Source organism: Sesamum indicum, linkage group LG1, assembly GCF_026168435.1.
Source record: "Sesamum indicum cultivar Baizhima isolate 11 linkage group LG1, ASM2616843v1, whole genome shotgun sequence".
Classification (NCBI taxonomy): Eukaryota; Viridiplantae; Streptophyta; class Magnoliopsida; order Lamiales; family Pedaliaceae; genus Sesamum; species Sesamum indicum.
Genome location: NC_142657.1, coordinates 10989958 through 11003833, shown reverse-complemented (window position 1 = coordinate 11003833; position 13876 = coordinate 10989958). Strand labels below are relative to the sequence as shown.

The following is a 13876-nucleotide window of genomic DNA, read 5'->3' as shown; positions in this document are numbered from 1 at the left end:
TAAAATTATAGTCACCAATAAATTTTGATTTAGTGATAAGAACTGAAAATTTCATGTACAAAGTTGTCAACTTTGTACCGTACATATGGACCAAAGTTCCCGTGAAAATGTTACCAGCCACAAAAGTCTTTTTCTTCTATATTTTCCTATGCAGTAATAAAAAAATAACAAAATAGTCGTGCGTGTATTGAGATCTCGTGAATAAGTAGATTATGTGTTTGAGTTGTCGAATATATGAGTATTGGTCTCGTTTTATATAAGTTGAATTAAGATGCATCAAATACGTGACTATTTGTTTCACTTTATATCAGTTAAATTCAAGTGCAAGACATGTGGGTCTTTATCTCACTTTATCGGAATTTATTGTAATTTATTTCATTGTTCTTTACTATATTAATACATCGACTTGACTTACTGTTCAATTCATTTCACTCTTAAAAAAACACTATGTATACGTCACAATTATTCTGCAGATGCTAAGCTTTATGATTTTAGAGGTTATGAATTCGAATCTCGTTATATGTATAAAATGTTATTTTATTACATAGTAGGTGTCATTTTACTGTAATTGAAAGTGTCGTTTATATTTTATTTATCTCATAATGTTAATCAGGGTATGATTATTGTAATTATCTTTATTAGATATTAATATTTGATGAGAATGACAGTAATCGAATTATTTCAATTAATAATAATTCATCGTTTCAAATTAAAAAAAAAATTAAGTTATGCAAGGATCATTTTACTCCCTCATTCCCTCCCCCCCCCCCCCACCCCCACCCAAACCCCGGCTCCCCCACCCTTCTCACCCTCGTGTTTTTACTGACCGCCGCCTCCCATCTTCTTCTCCCCCCACCCCCCATCTTCTTCCCAGCCGGCACCCCACCCCTCCCCCCGGCAAGCTTGATTTCTTCTTCTTGACTTCAACAACACAAGTTCGACGTTTTAGTGGTAAGTTATTTTTCTTATGCGATGGTAAATAAATAAAATTAATCTTAATCCTAAATTTCTAACTCAAAACAAAGATATATTTTCGTTCAAACAACACATCATAACTAAGTAAATAGTCGAGTGTTAATCTCAAATTTTTTTTATCATACGTGTAATTTAAATTTATCCCATCATCCTCTTATTCTTATACTCAAAAGTAAACGGAAGTGAGGGGACAGTTCAAACTTGCAGACATTTAGCAGTAAAAGTGCATCTTAAAACCACTGGCCATAGGAGCCACATTCACATTGGGAGTTGTGGAAGGTTGAAATTGTTTTCACCGCGGTAATTATTTTCATCACCTTGACAGAAAATTCCATAGCCTACTGCCTAACTTTTTCCTTGCTTCCAGATGGTTGTGGTAGGTGGAGTTTTACCCCATCTTTGCTTTTTTTTTTTTTTTCTGTTTCTTTTTTTAATTTTTTTTAATTTTAAGTGAAAAATATGGGTTTTTTTTATGAATTTTGTATAGATTAATTTTTGAGTAAAAATGAGAATACGTTTGAAATAGTTGATTTAATTATGTTTTATGTTGTTAACGGTGTCAAATTAAATATGTTTTTTGTATTTAATAAAATTGATAGTTATGTTTTTTACTGATTTAGAATTCCTAGTGATGTTATATCACAGGATTCTGACAATAATACAAAATTTTGATACTCAGGATATTAAATTTTAAATTTTTTTATTATCTTTAAATATAAGGTTCGTTTACGAATCAATTATAAAATTATGAATTGAAACACGAGAATCCAAACTGGGCCATCATAAAGAAACGTTGTCAAAAAACCTCAAAATCGCGTAGAATTGGAAAATCGTGGAATAAAAGACTAAACCTAGAATGATAGGCTTTTGTATTAAATCTCTTTTGGGGCTTTCACGATGGCCAATTAATTAAATAAAGTCGAAAAGTAAAATATTTTTCATAAAGAAAAAATAAAAAATGCATCTGTCCGTTTATTTTATATATGAGTTGTTCGAATGTTAGGATTAAAACAAAAAATTAATATATATTACTATTATATTTATTTGAATTGTTGGGATTGAATAATTTAATCCACCTGAATAAGTGGGTTGATTTATTTATAAATAATTATTTGTACTGGGCTTGGGGATAAAAATTGTACCCCATTAGTACTTTACAATGGTATAACAGACAGTTTGTTCAATAATAGTGGAAAGTAAATGGGATCTAAATCTCTCGTCTTGTCAAAATTATCTGCCAAGTTTGATGATGTTACTGTTAGGATTTAAGCCAAATTTTGCAATCCATGAATGAAGGCAACTTTAATTATTATATCATTTAAGCTGTAACTCTGGCAACCAAGAAAAAGAAACCAAGCAGTTGAATTTGTAATTGAAATTTTTTGGCAATTGCAACCTGGTAACATTATGTGGTTTTGCAATTAGATTTTCGGGCAAATGCAAATATTGGCAATTCTCTTTGGGATGTAATTGCATATATGTGAATATTTGGGGGGTGGGTTGGCTAAATCTATATTTTGCAAATGGTAAATTTTATCCCTTCAAGCCGTGTTTACTTGCAGATAACTAGAAGTATATCTGGCATAGTCGTCGATATACGCCCGTTTACATGTAAATTGGCCAGCCCGTGACTGACGACCAAAGCTCGGTGATATGCTGTACTAGTTGCTGGATTACAATCCGATCTCCAAGGGTGTGATTAAATTATCCCGAAAACTCTACGTTCTTCTTTCCCTAGTTTGCCCCTTCATTCTTCAAATTATATTCCCAAATCCTGCCTTTGGTTTGTCTCCTTCCTTCTCCAATCTAGATCCCTACTGCCCATTGATCTTCTTCCTAAAAATAAAGCGAAAATGAGAGAGTGCATTTTGATCCACATTGGACAGGCCGGTATTTAGGGAGTTCTACTGCCTTGAGCACGGCATTGAGCGGCGGCGCGAGAAGGAAATTATTTGGATCTAAGCCAATCCTTGATGAAAATGGACGAGGTTGGTCGCGTTAGAACCGCCAGGATGAGGTGAATCCAGTGATGGTAGTTTGCGACCGGAATTCGTCCGAATGGCGATGAATCGAGATGAAAATCGTTCAGAGTTCGTGGGCGGAGCCTACTCTTTCCGATAAAAAAAAATTGATGGTATGAAAATGTTCGTCTTGGTAAGAGGGTTGCAACGGTATATGATATGCCCAGAAATTCATTGGGACAACGCCGAAATCTTAGAGAGAAGATTCCGACGAAAAAGGGGCAATCCTGTCGACTTCGGCCGGCGCATGAGGGCGCGTGCAGCATCGGTTCACGGTTGAATTTGAATCGGTTCTTAATTCCCGAAGAGGAGAAGATTATACGGAAATACATGTTGTTGAAAGACAAAAAGCGACAACCCAAAAACCAAAAAATTTGATTGTTTGGTTGTCAGGAGCCGATTCTTGAAGTGCTGCTTCATTAGTGCAGTCTCAAGGCAAAGCCAGATTCAAAGGTACTGGCAATGGGGTTCTTGATTCAGCGAGTGAAAATTTTGGAATTTCGTGCACATTTTTTGGAAATTATGACTACCCATTTGTGAATTTTGTTTGATATAAGCTGGTTTTTTGATGCTATGATGTTGGGTGTTTAGGGATCAAGAGACATTATGGAGAAGCCTTCCACTAGCAATGTCAATGGTAGCTTTCAGTCTGAGGTAATAAAGGTTTTGATTTTAGGAGCTTTTTGAATTCCCGTTAGATGATTATAATGTTCAAACATAGAATGAGATAATGTAACACTAATGTCCTAGTAAGTTTTTGCTTTTTTGTGCAACTTTTGTCATCTTTTTAACTAGTAACATTGAGCATATATGCAAAGCCATTGCTTCATTTATGCTATGGTATTCTCTCACATTTATGCTAATGCATTTTTTATTGTCGGTTGTGGTGGTGCTAAATGTACATAAGTATTGGCTTGGTATCTGAAACTTTACTTTTGATACCAGAAGCACCTGCAGCAGCTGAGGAGAAACGGCTTACAACCTGGGGTTCTGAAGTACCTGATGATTTAGTATTAGATCAGGAAAAACTGGCTGAAGCACTTAGAACGTAAAATTCTTCTAGGCCCTTTATGTCCGGAAAAAAATTGGTCTTCATTGAGGACTGATGTGGTTATGTACATACAGCAATCTGATTATGAGTGAGCATTGACTTACTGGTTTTGCAAGCTTTTATCTCCGATCATGTTGTGTAAATGTTGTGGATGATGTAAAATATAAACATTAATTTTTTATTTCCTGTAGTAGGAGGATGAGAGGAGGAGAGAAGAGCGGGATGAGAGGAAACGCAAGTATAACGTCAAATGGAACGATGAGGTATGTTGATAGTTTCCCTATATTTCATACTCTTTTTTGAGCAACAACTTTTGCCTTGTTGACAAATTTGAGCATTCTTTGTTTCTCAGGTCACAGCTGAAGATATGGAAGCATACAGGATGAAGAGGGTCCATCATGATGATCCACTGAAGGACTTCTTACATTGAAGCTATGTATTAGATTTATAGATTTCATGCTAGGAAAAGTCTGAAATAGTTGTGGTCTTAGGGACAATCTGAGAGGAAGCATGTGAAGTTGTGTAAAAAGCACTACGATTTGCATGTGTTGTTGCTCTTCTTGAGCTCTGCAATGTATTGCTACCGTTGTTGCTATGTAATGATTGGGGAGATTTTTTATGCTATTGCGCTCGGTTGTATTGTAGACAGTTTAAGAAAAAATACTGATAAAAAACACTCTGAATATGGCTTCAATTCCCAGTTGCTTGTGTTTTTCTTCATTTCATTTCTTATCAACTTGTGCTTTAAGGAGTTAATGAAGTTTTTGATAAATTATTACACTTTCAAATGTATGTTAATAATTTCTATTTTGGGCCTCACTTTTGTTCTTTTACTCCACATCAAAATAATGGGTTGATTCTTTTGTTTTTCATTTCTTAGCACAAAAAATTAGTGGAAGTCAAGCATATGTGGAGGGAAACTCAACTTGAAGTGATAAAAAATTCTAGGGACAAAAAGGTAATACAACTAGTAAATGGTCGATTTAATCCTTGCAGTTAGACAGAGTTGTAAGGATATATTGCAATTCTTGTCCGGGAAGTAAATAGCCCAGTACTTATCCCAATTGGCACAATCCCAATAATAGTCCAAAATTAATCCCAAGAACGGATATGGGATGCAACCAGGTAAACACGATCTTAATGTAATCAATTTGTTTTTTTTTCTTTTTTTTGCTAGACTTGGACGGATTGCCCTAAGGGGATTTTTTGGTCTTAGCATACGACCGGTCTTAGTCTTAGGAATCCCATCTTTAACGAGCTAGAAGTGAAATAAGCGCTCTTAGCCTTTTTCTTGATAGTAGGATTTGTGAAGCTCTTCCCTTCTGCTCGACTTGTCTATTGAATCAGCTCTTTTCCAGGAGTAGACAAAAAAGAAAGTGTTAATCACTTTTGTAGAATGATTTTATCCCCAGCTGATGCATCAATAGCAGTCGTCCTTCATCCGCCTCAGTTTGTACCTTCGGAACAACCAGAACAGGAACAGTGGACCTAAGCAAAGGAAAAGATCGACCCTCACTCACTAGGGGATTTTTTGCAGTCCTTTTATTTTTTTTAGCTAAATTTACATATTTAAATTACATTCATTATAGTATCATTACAAAATTGCAGATTATACTTTGTCGAAATTAGATAAATTTAGCTAAATCCAGCTAGCAAAATACGTACAACCAACAAAACGAGTGCAATAATAATTTCCACAAGAAATTCATTATTCCTTTGCAATTTTCTCATCTTTTGCATTCAATCATCGCAACAAACTTGGAGCAATAGCAGTTGATTTCTCACACATCAATTGGTGTAGCCACATAAAAAACCACATCCGCCCCTTCCCCGCATCAAAGAACATCATAAAACCTCTTACCAGGATTATAGGATTTTCTTTTTTTATTCTATCCTAAGCACCTGTCTGTTTTTTTGTTTTTTTTTTTGCAAAATTAAGTGGGGGAACTTGCCATTTTATAGAGCGAAATGCATGAAATTGGAGCCGAAACTGGTTATAATTTCCTCCAAGAAGCCTAGTAGTTTTCAAACATTAAAAAACCACCTTTGACCTTTCAAAAGTAATTTTTCATTCCCAATTTAATGGTTTAAACGGAGTTGGGACCAAAGATACAATATTTTTTTCTAACTATGAGACCAAAAACGCTAAACTCGTAACATGTGAGACCATAAGTGTAATAGTACCTAACGAGTGGGACCAAAATTGTAATTTTTTCTATTTTAGTAAGGAGAAAAAAATTGAAATTAATTTTTTAATGTGTTCGAATAAAAATAAGATCATAAAATTTACAAGTTATTTATTTATGAAAGACTATTTAATTTTAATATCTAAATTGAAGGAGTTTATATGGTTTTGAAATTGAGTTTACACCTTTTACTTTCTTCGAATGAATTTATGAAATTTCAACGTATTATTTTGAGAACTTATAAGTTGATATCCTCAATTTTTTGTTGAATGTTGATACGAAATATTTTTAAAAAGTGATAAATTTACCAAAATACCCCTTGAGTTAGACATATGGCCAACTTCGATGGTGCATATATAGATATGATAATCCATATTATATATTAAGAGAGAGTACTTCTTTGCTGTCTCCCTTATTTTTGTTAATTTTTTTTTCCCTTTTTTTCTCCCCAACTAGCTTTTAAAGTTTCCCCACTATTCAAATGTGGTAAAAAACTATTTTTGAATAGTTATTTATGTGAGTTAATGTGTTTTCTCTTTCTCCTACTCTAAATATTCTCTATAAAAATAACTTTTTTTTTATCATAGTCATTTTCATATTATTATTTTTTCTACAATAAATTTTTTATTAAATAATATTTAATTATTATAATTTTATTGTGCACATATATCGAATGTGCCACATTCAACTAGAATAGAATTATGCATTATGAACAATGTTGAGAAGTCCCACGAGAATTAAGCTTGTCTTCTCAATTTCAGTGGTCATAGTTTTTCAGTATACTTATAGACGCATTTTAGTTTTTTTTTGGGTGAGTCCTATATGGAATTAAAATCTCTATGAGTTTAGCTTCAAATGGTCCAAGTTTCAAGTCCACTGAAAATTTCAGCAGAAAGTTATGACTGTTTTACCAAAAACTTCCAGAATTCTATGCTTATTAGCTGGTTTTTAGGCCTATAAAAGGACTTCTAATCTGATATTATTCAAGTGAATGAGAGGCATAATTTAGAATACAAGATTTCTAAGGTATACTCCTATTCTCTTCCTTCAAAACTATAGTTATACAATTCAACTTACCATAGCTTCCAACAAATGTGGTAACAGAGCCTTGTTAAAATGACCACAAAAGCTCCAGATATCTCCTTTTAGTATCCAACTCTGACCAAAATCAGTTATGATTAATGGTCAATTAGAATGAAAGTTATTCTAGTGCTCATGGCTTATGAGTATATTGTTGAGACCGGGTATGATGGACCCTCCGATGAGAGTACTCTTCCTGTAGCAGAACTAGCCGCGTTCCAGAAAAAGAGGAGTGGAGATCAAAGTGCTCTCAGCATCATCCATCGAGGATTAAATGATGAGATGTTTGAGAAAATTGTCGATGAGACATTGTAAAGAATTCTGCGATAGGAGTTAATAAAGGGAAAAAGGTACAACTCAAAATATTAAGGACTGAGTTTGAGTCACTATTGATGAAGGAGAATGAATCATGTCGTGGTAGAGCTTGAGGTCGTTGGCGTCCTAGGAACTGAAACACGTACGTTAGGTAGTGGGGTTCGTCCTCGACTAAGACCCTCCAACGCTCAAGTTAGTTCAGATCGAGATAGAAATATGCGATCTAAGGGCCTACGATCGAAAGTAATATATGCAAGTTGCCTTAAAATGACTCATATTCGAAGTACTTATAGAGCCCAAATGTACAGTATGGACTGGGCTATGTGTCTCCATCTGAGCGGCTCTTCATCTTTAATCTCACGGTGAAGCTTCGAGCCCTCTAACCGGGTACCATTTCCGTATTCTAGCACAGGTTGGGGCTCCAAGGACCCGACTCGTGAAATGATGCGCAGATCCTTATATCCTTTGACTGTTTTGCCCTTAAATGAGGGGCTTTTTTGTTTTTTTACATAAATAGGGGTAATACTCAATCATCACTCTCCTACTTCTTCTAAATGTAATTAATTACCTTAGAAGAAGATGAACAGTCGCGTTCCCGGGTCAGTACCATCGCGTCCACTGATTCATGCCACGTGTCTTCATCCTCTGATTCTTCATTAGGCACGCTACTCAACATATTTCCCTATAAAAAAGCGCTTTTTCAAAACTCACCATCCACATTGCTCCTGTTAACCATCAGTCTCTACTTCCAGCACTTTGATCTCGACCAGCCTACTCAAGGTACTTACGTCTTCCCTTAACTCCAATTCTAGTTCTAGTTCTAACTCGTGGTCCTCTGCGACCTCACCTTAGTTTGGTCATGCTGCTCCTATTCCTGTTCCTGTTCAAACTTCCCCCTCTAGGTCGAAATGTCCTTTAGAAATTTCTTCACATGATGATATCCCTACACACTTCAAGTACCAAAATATGTTGAAAAAAAACCCCTTGGGCAGCTGTTGTCAGCACTGTTAAACTTCCCATTCATCACATCAATGAGGTCATCATTCCTAGGTCCTTCGGTCGCATGCATCGTCTTCCTTCATGCTTCTGTTCTTTTTTCCTTTTGCACTTTGAAGCTAGTTTACGTTTCCCTCTAGCAACACTAGTAGCAGATATTCTTCGTCGCTTGAGATTGTGTCCTATGCAATTCTCCTCCAATTCCATTAGTCATATCTTTCTTTTTATGATAATAATGAGGGTTCATCGTTTCGAACCTAATGTTGACAACTTTTGGTCTTTGTATTCTTTCGCTACCTTGAAGAGGTGCGGTGATAGTGGTTTCTTCTATCTGTCTACTCGAAAGGACTGTAGATATTTGGATACTTTGAAATCCAATATCGGTCCTTAGAGAGAGAGGTTCATTTTTGTTCTACCTCCTTCTGGTCAAGTATGGCCTTTGCATTGTGATTGGCTAAAAAATAAACCAACACTTATACTGAAGGAGGAGAGCTGGAAGGCGACCAAATTAACAGCCTTACCACTTATCGGTATAACCCAAAAAAACTTCTAGTGGAAGAAGTTTTGTGGCTCGCTCATCTCACTCTAACATCCTTCAAGTTAGAGGTTCCTCAGGTGATTTTTATTTCAACTGCATACTATTCTTCATCTTTTATCCTTTATTGTTCCTCACTATTTCTAACTTTTTTGGTAGCAGACATAGCCATGAAATTGCAGATCTCGCGCTACGGCTTCACACCTTGCGCAGCAATTCTACTGTTTATACTGCTCCGATCGGATCTGGAGGTGATACATCTGTTACCCCAAGTCTCGATCCTCCAGCTCCCCCTACTCTTGTGTCTGTCAACATAGGCGAGGATACCTTTGCCCTCATTCAAGTGCCTGATCCCCCTATCCTTAGCGTCTCGGGCAATGCTGGCGCAAGTGATTCTTCACACGAGGATTCTCTACAAGCTAACAAGGCAAAAGCTGAAGCAGGACCCAGTATCTCCAAGAAGGATAAAAGAAACCACAAGAGTCAGAGCAAAGGATCACGATCGACCAAATGTAGTAGAGGGAATAAGCCCGGATTTGAAAGTCGCATAGCTAGAGAAGTAGTTGCACAAGCTGAGGAGAAGAACAATCTGAAGCTCCCCAAAGAATTGACAATTTGGTGGAAAGAAGCCTGCGACGAGCTTAAGGTTGATTATCAACAGTTTGTCGGGTTGGAGGCGAAAAGCTAGTTCCTGATTGGAAGATTTTGATTCGCAGTTTAATATTGCAGAAGGGTGCAGGACAAGATTCTTAGGTTGTATAACAGTTGTTGTCTGCCTCGCGATCAAGCGACCCTTCTGAAGACACCACACACTCGCCTGGAAGAACATCACGCTCACATCCTTATGTAGGTAATTTTGATTTTCTAGTGTTCCTGATCATTCTATGCATTCCAACTTCCTTTCCTTTTGTAGGCGATAGCTTTTAAACGCAATCTTTCTCTAAATGCATTGGGCGCCGTCATGGTTAGATTATAGCTGATAGAAAAGTTCGAGATCTTCGAAAGAGGCTGACTAATGGTACTGCTCATGAGAAACAGCTTGAGAATCAGTAGAGTTTGTTGGAAGCAAAGTCCAAGCTTGAGACCCAGCTCGTTGCTTCTACTGTTGAGTCGCGAAAGAGGAGGATGCTTTCAGTGAAGGTAGAAGTGAAGGGCTCTCTGCTGGAGAGCCAGGCAGGTTTGAAGGGATCACCGAGGGTCGGGAGGAGTACTTGCATTCAGAAGAATTTAAGATCGCTCTCTCCTGATCACGCCTCCAAGGAGCTCGTGAATTTCACGGCACCAGTATTCCAGGTCGTTATTGAGATAAAAGCAGCCAATTTTGTCAACGATGGTTTTGAAAAGTGTTGGCCAAATTGCTAAATTGCAAGGTTTTATAGATGGCTTTGATCAAGGTCTCCTAGACCTTTCGCTCGATGGCAACCTTGAACCTGACCCTGAGGAAGAATCCCCTCATAAGCAAGAAGATGAGTTTCGCAACCTTAATAGATGTGGTTGAAAATTTGAGCAAAACATAGGAATCTAACTTGACATGTCCTTTTGTAAGATCTAGCCGCTATCTGTTATTATTTGTAAAAGTGACATAGGCGGAATAGATGGTTTCTTGATCTTAACTCTAATTCTGATGTAATAATTTTGTTGGGACCCGTCTCTTCCCTAATGAAGAATTTGAGTAGAAATGATTTTTGCCTACATTTAATTGATTTTATGATCTTTTTCAGATCCCCACAATCTTTCAGATTAGATTGGATCTAGATCGTAAGCGACCTTTTTCACATTCTTTACTTTGTGAGAGTACCACTTTCCTGATTGCGCGATCTTTCTCATATCATTATTTCGTGATAAAAGGAATTAACGATCCCATAAAAATAATTAAGTTGATGCATACGATACTAGATGAACAAGAAGAAAATAAGTTGAATCATCCATTTTTCAGGCTTTAACTTAATCATGCTCGAGAAATTTGATTGCTTTTTAAAGGCTCGAAACTGGTGATCTTTTTCATACCACTTTACATCCAATCGCCTTTTTCAGGCTCAAAAAATGATTTGATCTTTTTCAGATTACTTTTCATCTAATCACCTTTTTCAAGCTCAAAAAAGGGTGGATCTTTTTCAAATCACTTTACATCCGATTGCCTTTTCCAGGCTAAAAAAATATCAATCTTTTTCAGATTTATTTACATTTGATAGCTTTTTCAAGGTCAAAACATTCAGTTGATCTCCACCATCGTCTTGCCTAGGCATAAAATTTCTTCAAGTTATGAATGTTCCAAGGTCGAGGTAGGTCTTGCCCTTGCATATCTTGGAGTTTGTAAGTCTCTTTCTTCTTGATTTCAACTACCTTGAATGGTCCTTTCCATTCGAGATCTAATTTACCAACATGCCTGGACACTTCCATTTTTTGGAGCACTAAATGCCGACCTGGAATTGCCTTGGTTTCACCTTTTGATTATAACTCTTCATCATCATTCCTTTGTGGTGCAATATCCTCGCATAAGATGCATCTCTCTTTTCTTCGATCATACTGAGATCGACAATCCCCTCCTCTCCATTGGTCGCTAGGTCATAATCCATTACTTGTTGGGATTCTTCTCCAGTTTCTACATGAATAATTGCTTCAGTACCATAAACTAAACAAAAAGGAGTTTCACCTGTCGTTGTTCATGGGGTCATCGGATATGCCAATAACAATCCAAGTAATTGTTCGACACACGACCCTTTTCATTCCTGCCTTCTCTTCAAATGCTGCAAGATGGTTCTATTCGTGACTTTTGTTTGGCTATTTGCCTATGGGTTTCCCAACAGCAATGAAGTTATGTTGTATCTTTAGCTTTTTGCACCAAGCCACAATCTGCTTTCCTTGGAATTAGGTTCCATTATCTGATATCAATACCCTAGGGATCCCAACCTTCAGATAATATTATTCTAAATAAAATTAATCACCTCTTTCTCAAATATCTTTGCTACCGCTTTGACCTCGACCCACTTTGATAAATACTCGACCGCTACAATTATGATCTTCTTTTGGGCAGGTGCTGGAGGAAAAGGTACTACAATGTTGATACCTCACTGATCGAATGGACATGTGACCTCAATAGGCTCCATTGGGGTCACTGGTAGGTGCATCAAGGATGCATATCTCTGGAAACTTTCGCATTTTTTCACGAACTCTTGCGTCATTTGCCATAGTTGGCAAGAAATATCCTTGCCTCATAATCTTTTGTGCCAGACCTTCCTCCAAAGTGATTTCCACATCTTTCTTCATAATTTTGCTCATCACGTACCTGGCCCTTTCATCATCCAAATAGTTTAACAATGGATCATCTATTGTTCTTTTATACAACTGATCTACGATCAAAGTGAAACAAGTAACCTTAAACTTCATCTATTTAGCTTACACGAGATCTTCTAGTACGGTCCCCTCTTTCAGGTATCTCACCATCTCATCTTTCCACGACCTGGACTCCTCTACTGTCTATACCTCTAAAGTTTCCTTGATCGCTGTCGTTTCCTCGACCATCACTGTAACCTTTCGATCTTTTATACCCGATATAATAGCTCCGAACTTAGATAATGCATCTACTCTATCGTTTTCACATCTTGTGATCTGTTGGATTGCACATCTATTGAACTTTTCTATCATGGATTCGGCTTTCTGATGATATAAAACCATGGACTGCTTTCTAGTTTCATATGCTCCTTCAATTTACATCACCACGAATTGGGAATCAGTGTAAACTTCTAAATTTCTTGCTCCTGCCTCATAAGCCAATTATATCCCCAATATTAAAGCTTTATACTCAACTTCGTTGTTGGAAGTAGGGAAAGATAACCTAGAAGTGACCTCGATCTCAATCCCATTTGGACCTTGTAACAATATTCATGCTCCCCCGTAACTGGCGTTAGATGAACCATCTAGATGCAACATCCAACTTTTTTGTTGTTCTGGGGCTAGTTCTCCTGCGAGCTCAATCATAAAGTCTGGAAGCACTTAAGCCTTTTTTGTTGTTCTAACTTGATATTCAATGTCATGCTCCCCCAACTCCATGGCCCACTTTACTAACCTTCTGGATGCCTCTGGTCGGGCCATAATGTGCTTTAACGGGTGATTTGTCAGCATGATTATCTTGTGCGATTGGAAGTGAGGTCGCAGTTTGCGAGCAGCTACAACTAACGCCAAAGCTAACTTTTCTATCACTGCATATCTCTTCTCCACTCCTTGCAACATCTTGCTAATATAATATACAAGGCTTCGAACCCCTCCAGCCTCACGTACCAATACAGAGCTCACTGCATCCTCAGAAACAGCTAAGTACAAGAACAATGGCTCATTTTCTTTTGGATTTGCCAATAACGGTGGTGAAATAAAATATATCTTCAGATCTTGTAGAGCTCGTTCGCATTCTTCATTCTACTTAAAATCCTTGGATTTCTTAATATTTTAAAGAATGGTAAATTGCGACAGCAGATCAAGAAATAAAGCGATTAAGAGATGCGATCTTACCCTTGAGTTTCTGTACCTCTTTGATCGTTGTAGGCTACTTCAACTTAATTATTGTTTCGATCTTCTCAAGATCCGCCTCTATTCCTCTCTCACTAACCATGTATTTCAAGAATTTTCCACCACCAACTCTGATAATACATTTTGTTGGATTCAATTTCATGCCATAGGTCCTCATTATGTCAAATGCTTGTTTCAAGTGTAATAGGTGATC

At 37.0% G+C, this 13876-nt stretch overlaps 1 long non-coding RNA gene across 1 annotated transcript; it reads left to right on the top strand.

Annotated features, from left to right (window-relative positions):
• The first annotated feature begins 2511 nt into the window (after positions 1–2511).
• Positions 2512–4730, top strand: LOC105157551 (uncharacterized). The gene is made up of 5 exons (XR_847450.3): positions 2512–3449; positions 3588–3650; positions 3942–4135; positions 4239–4310; positions 4400–4730. It is a non-coding gene; the product is annotated as an uncharacterized LOC105157551 (long non-coding RNA).
• Positions 4731–13876: the final 9146 nt, after the last annotated feature.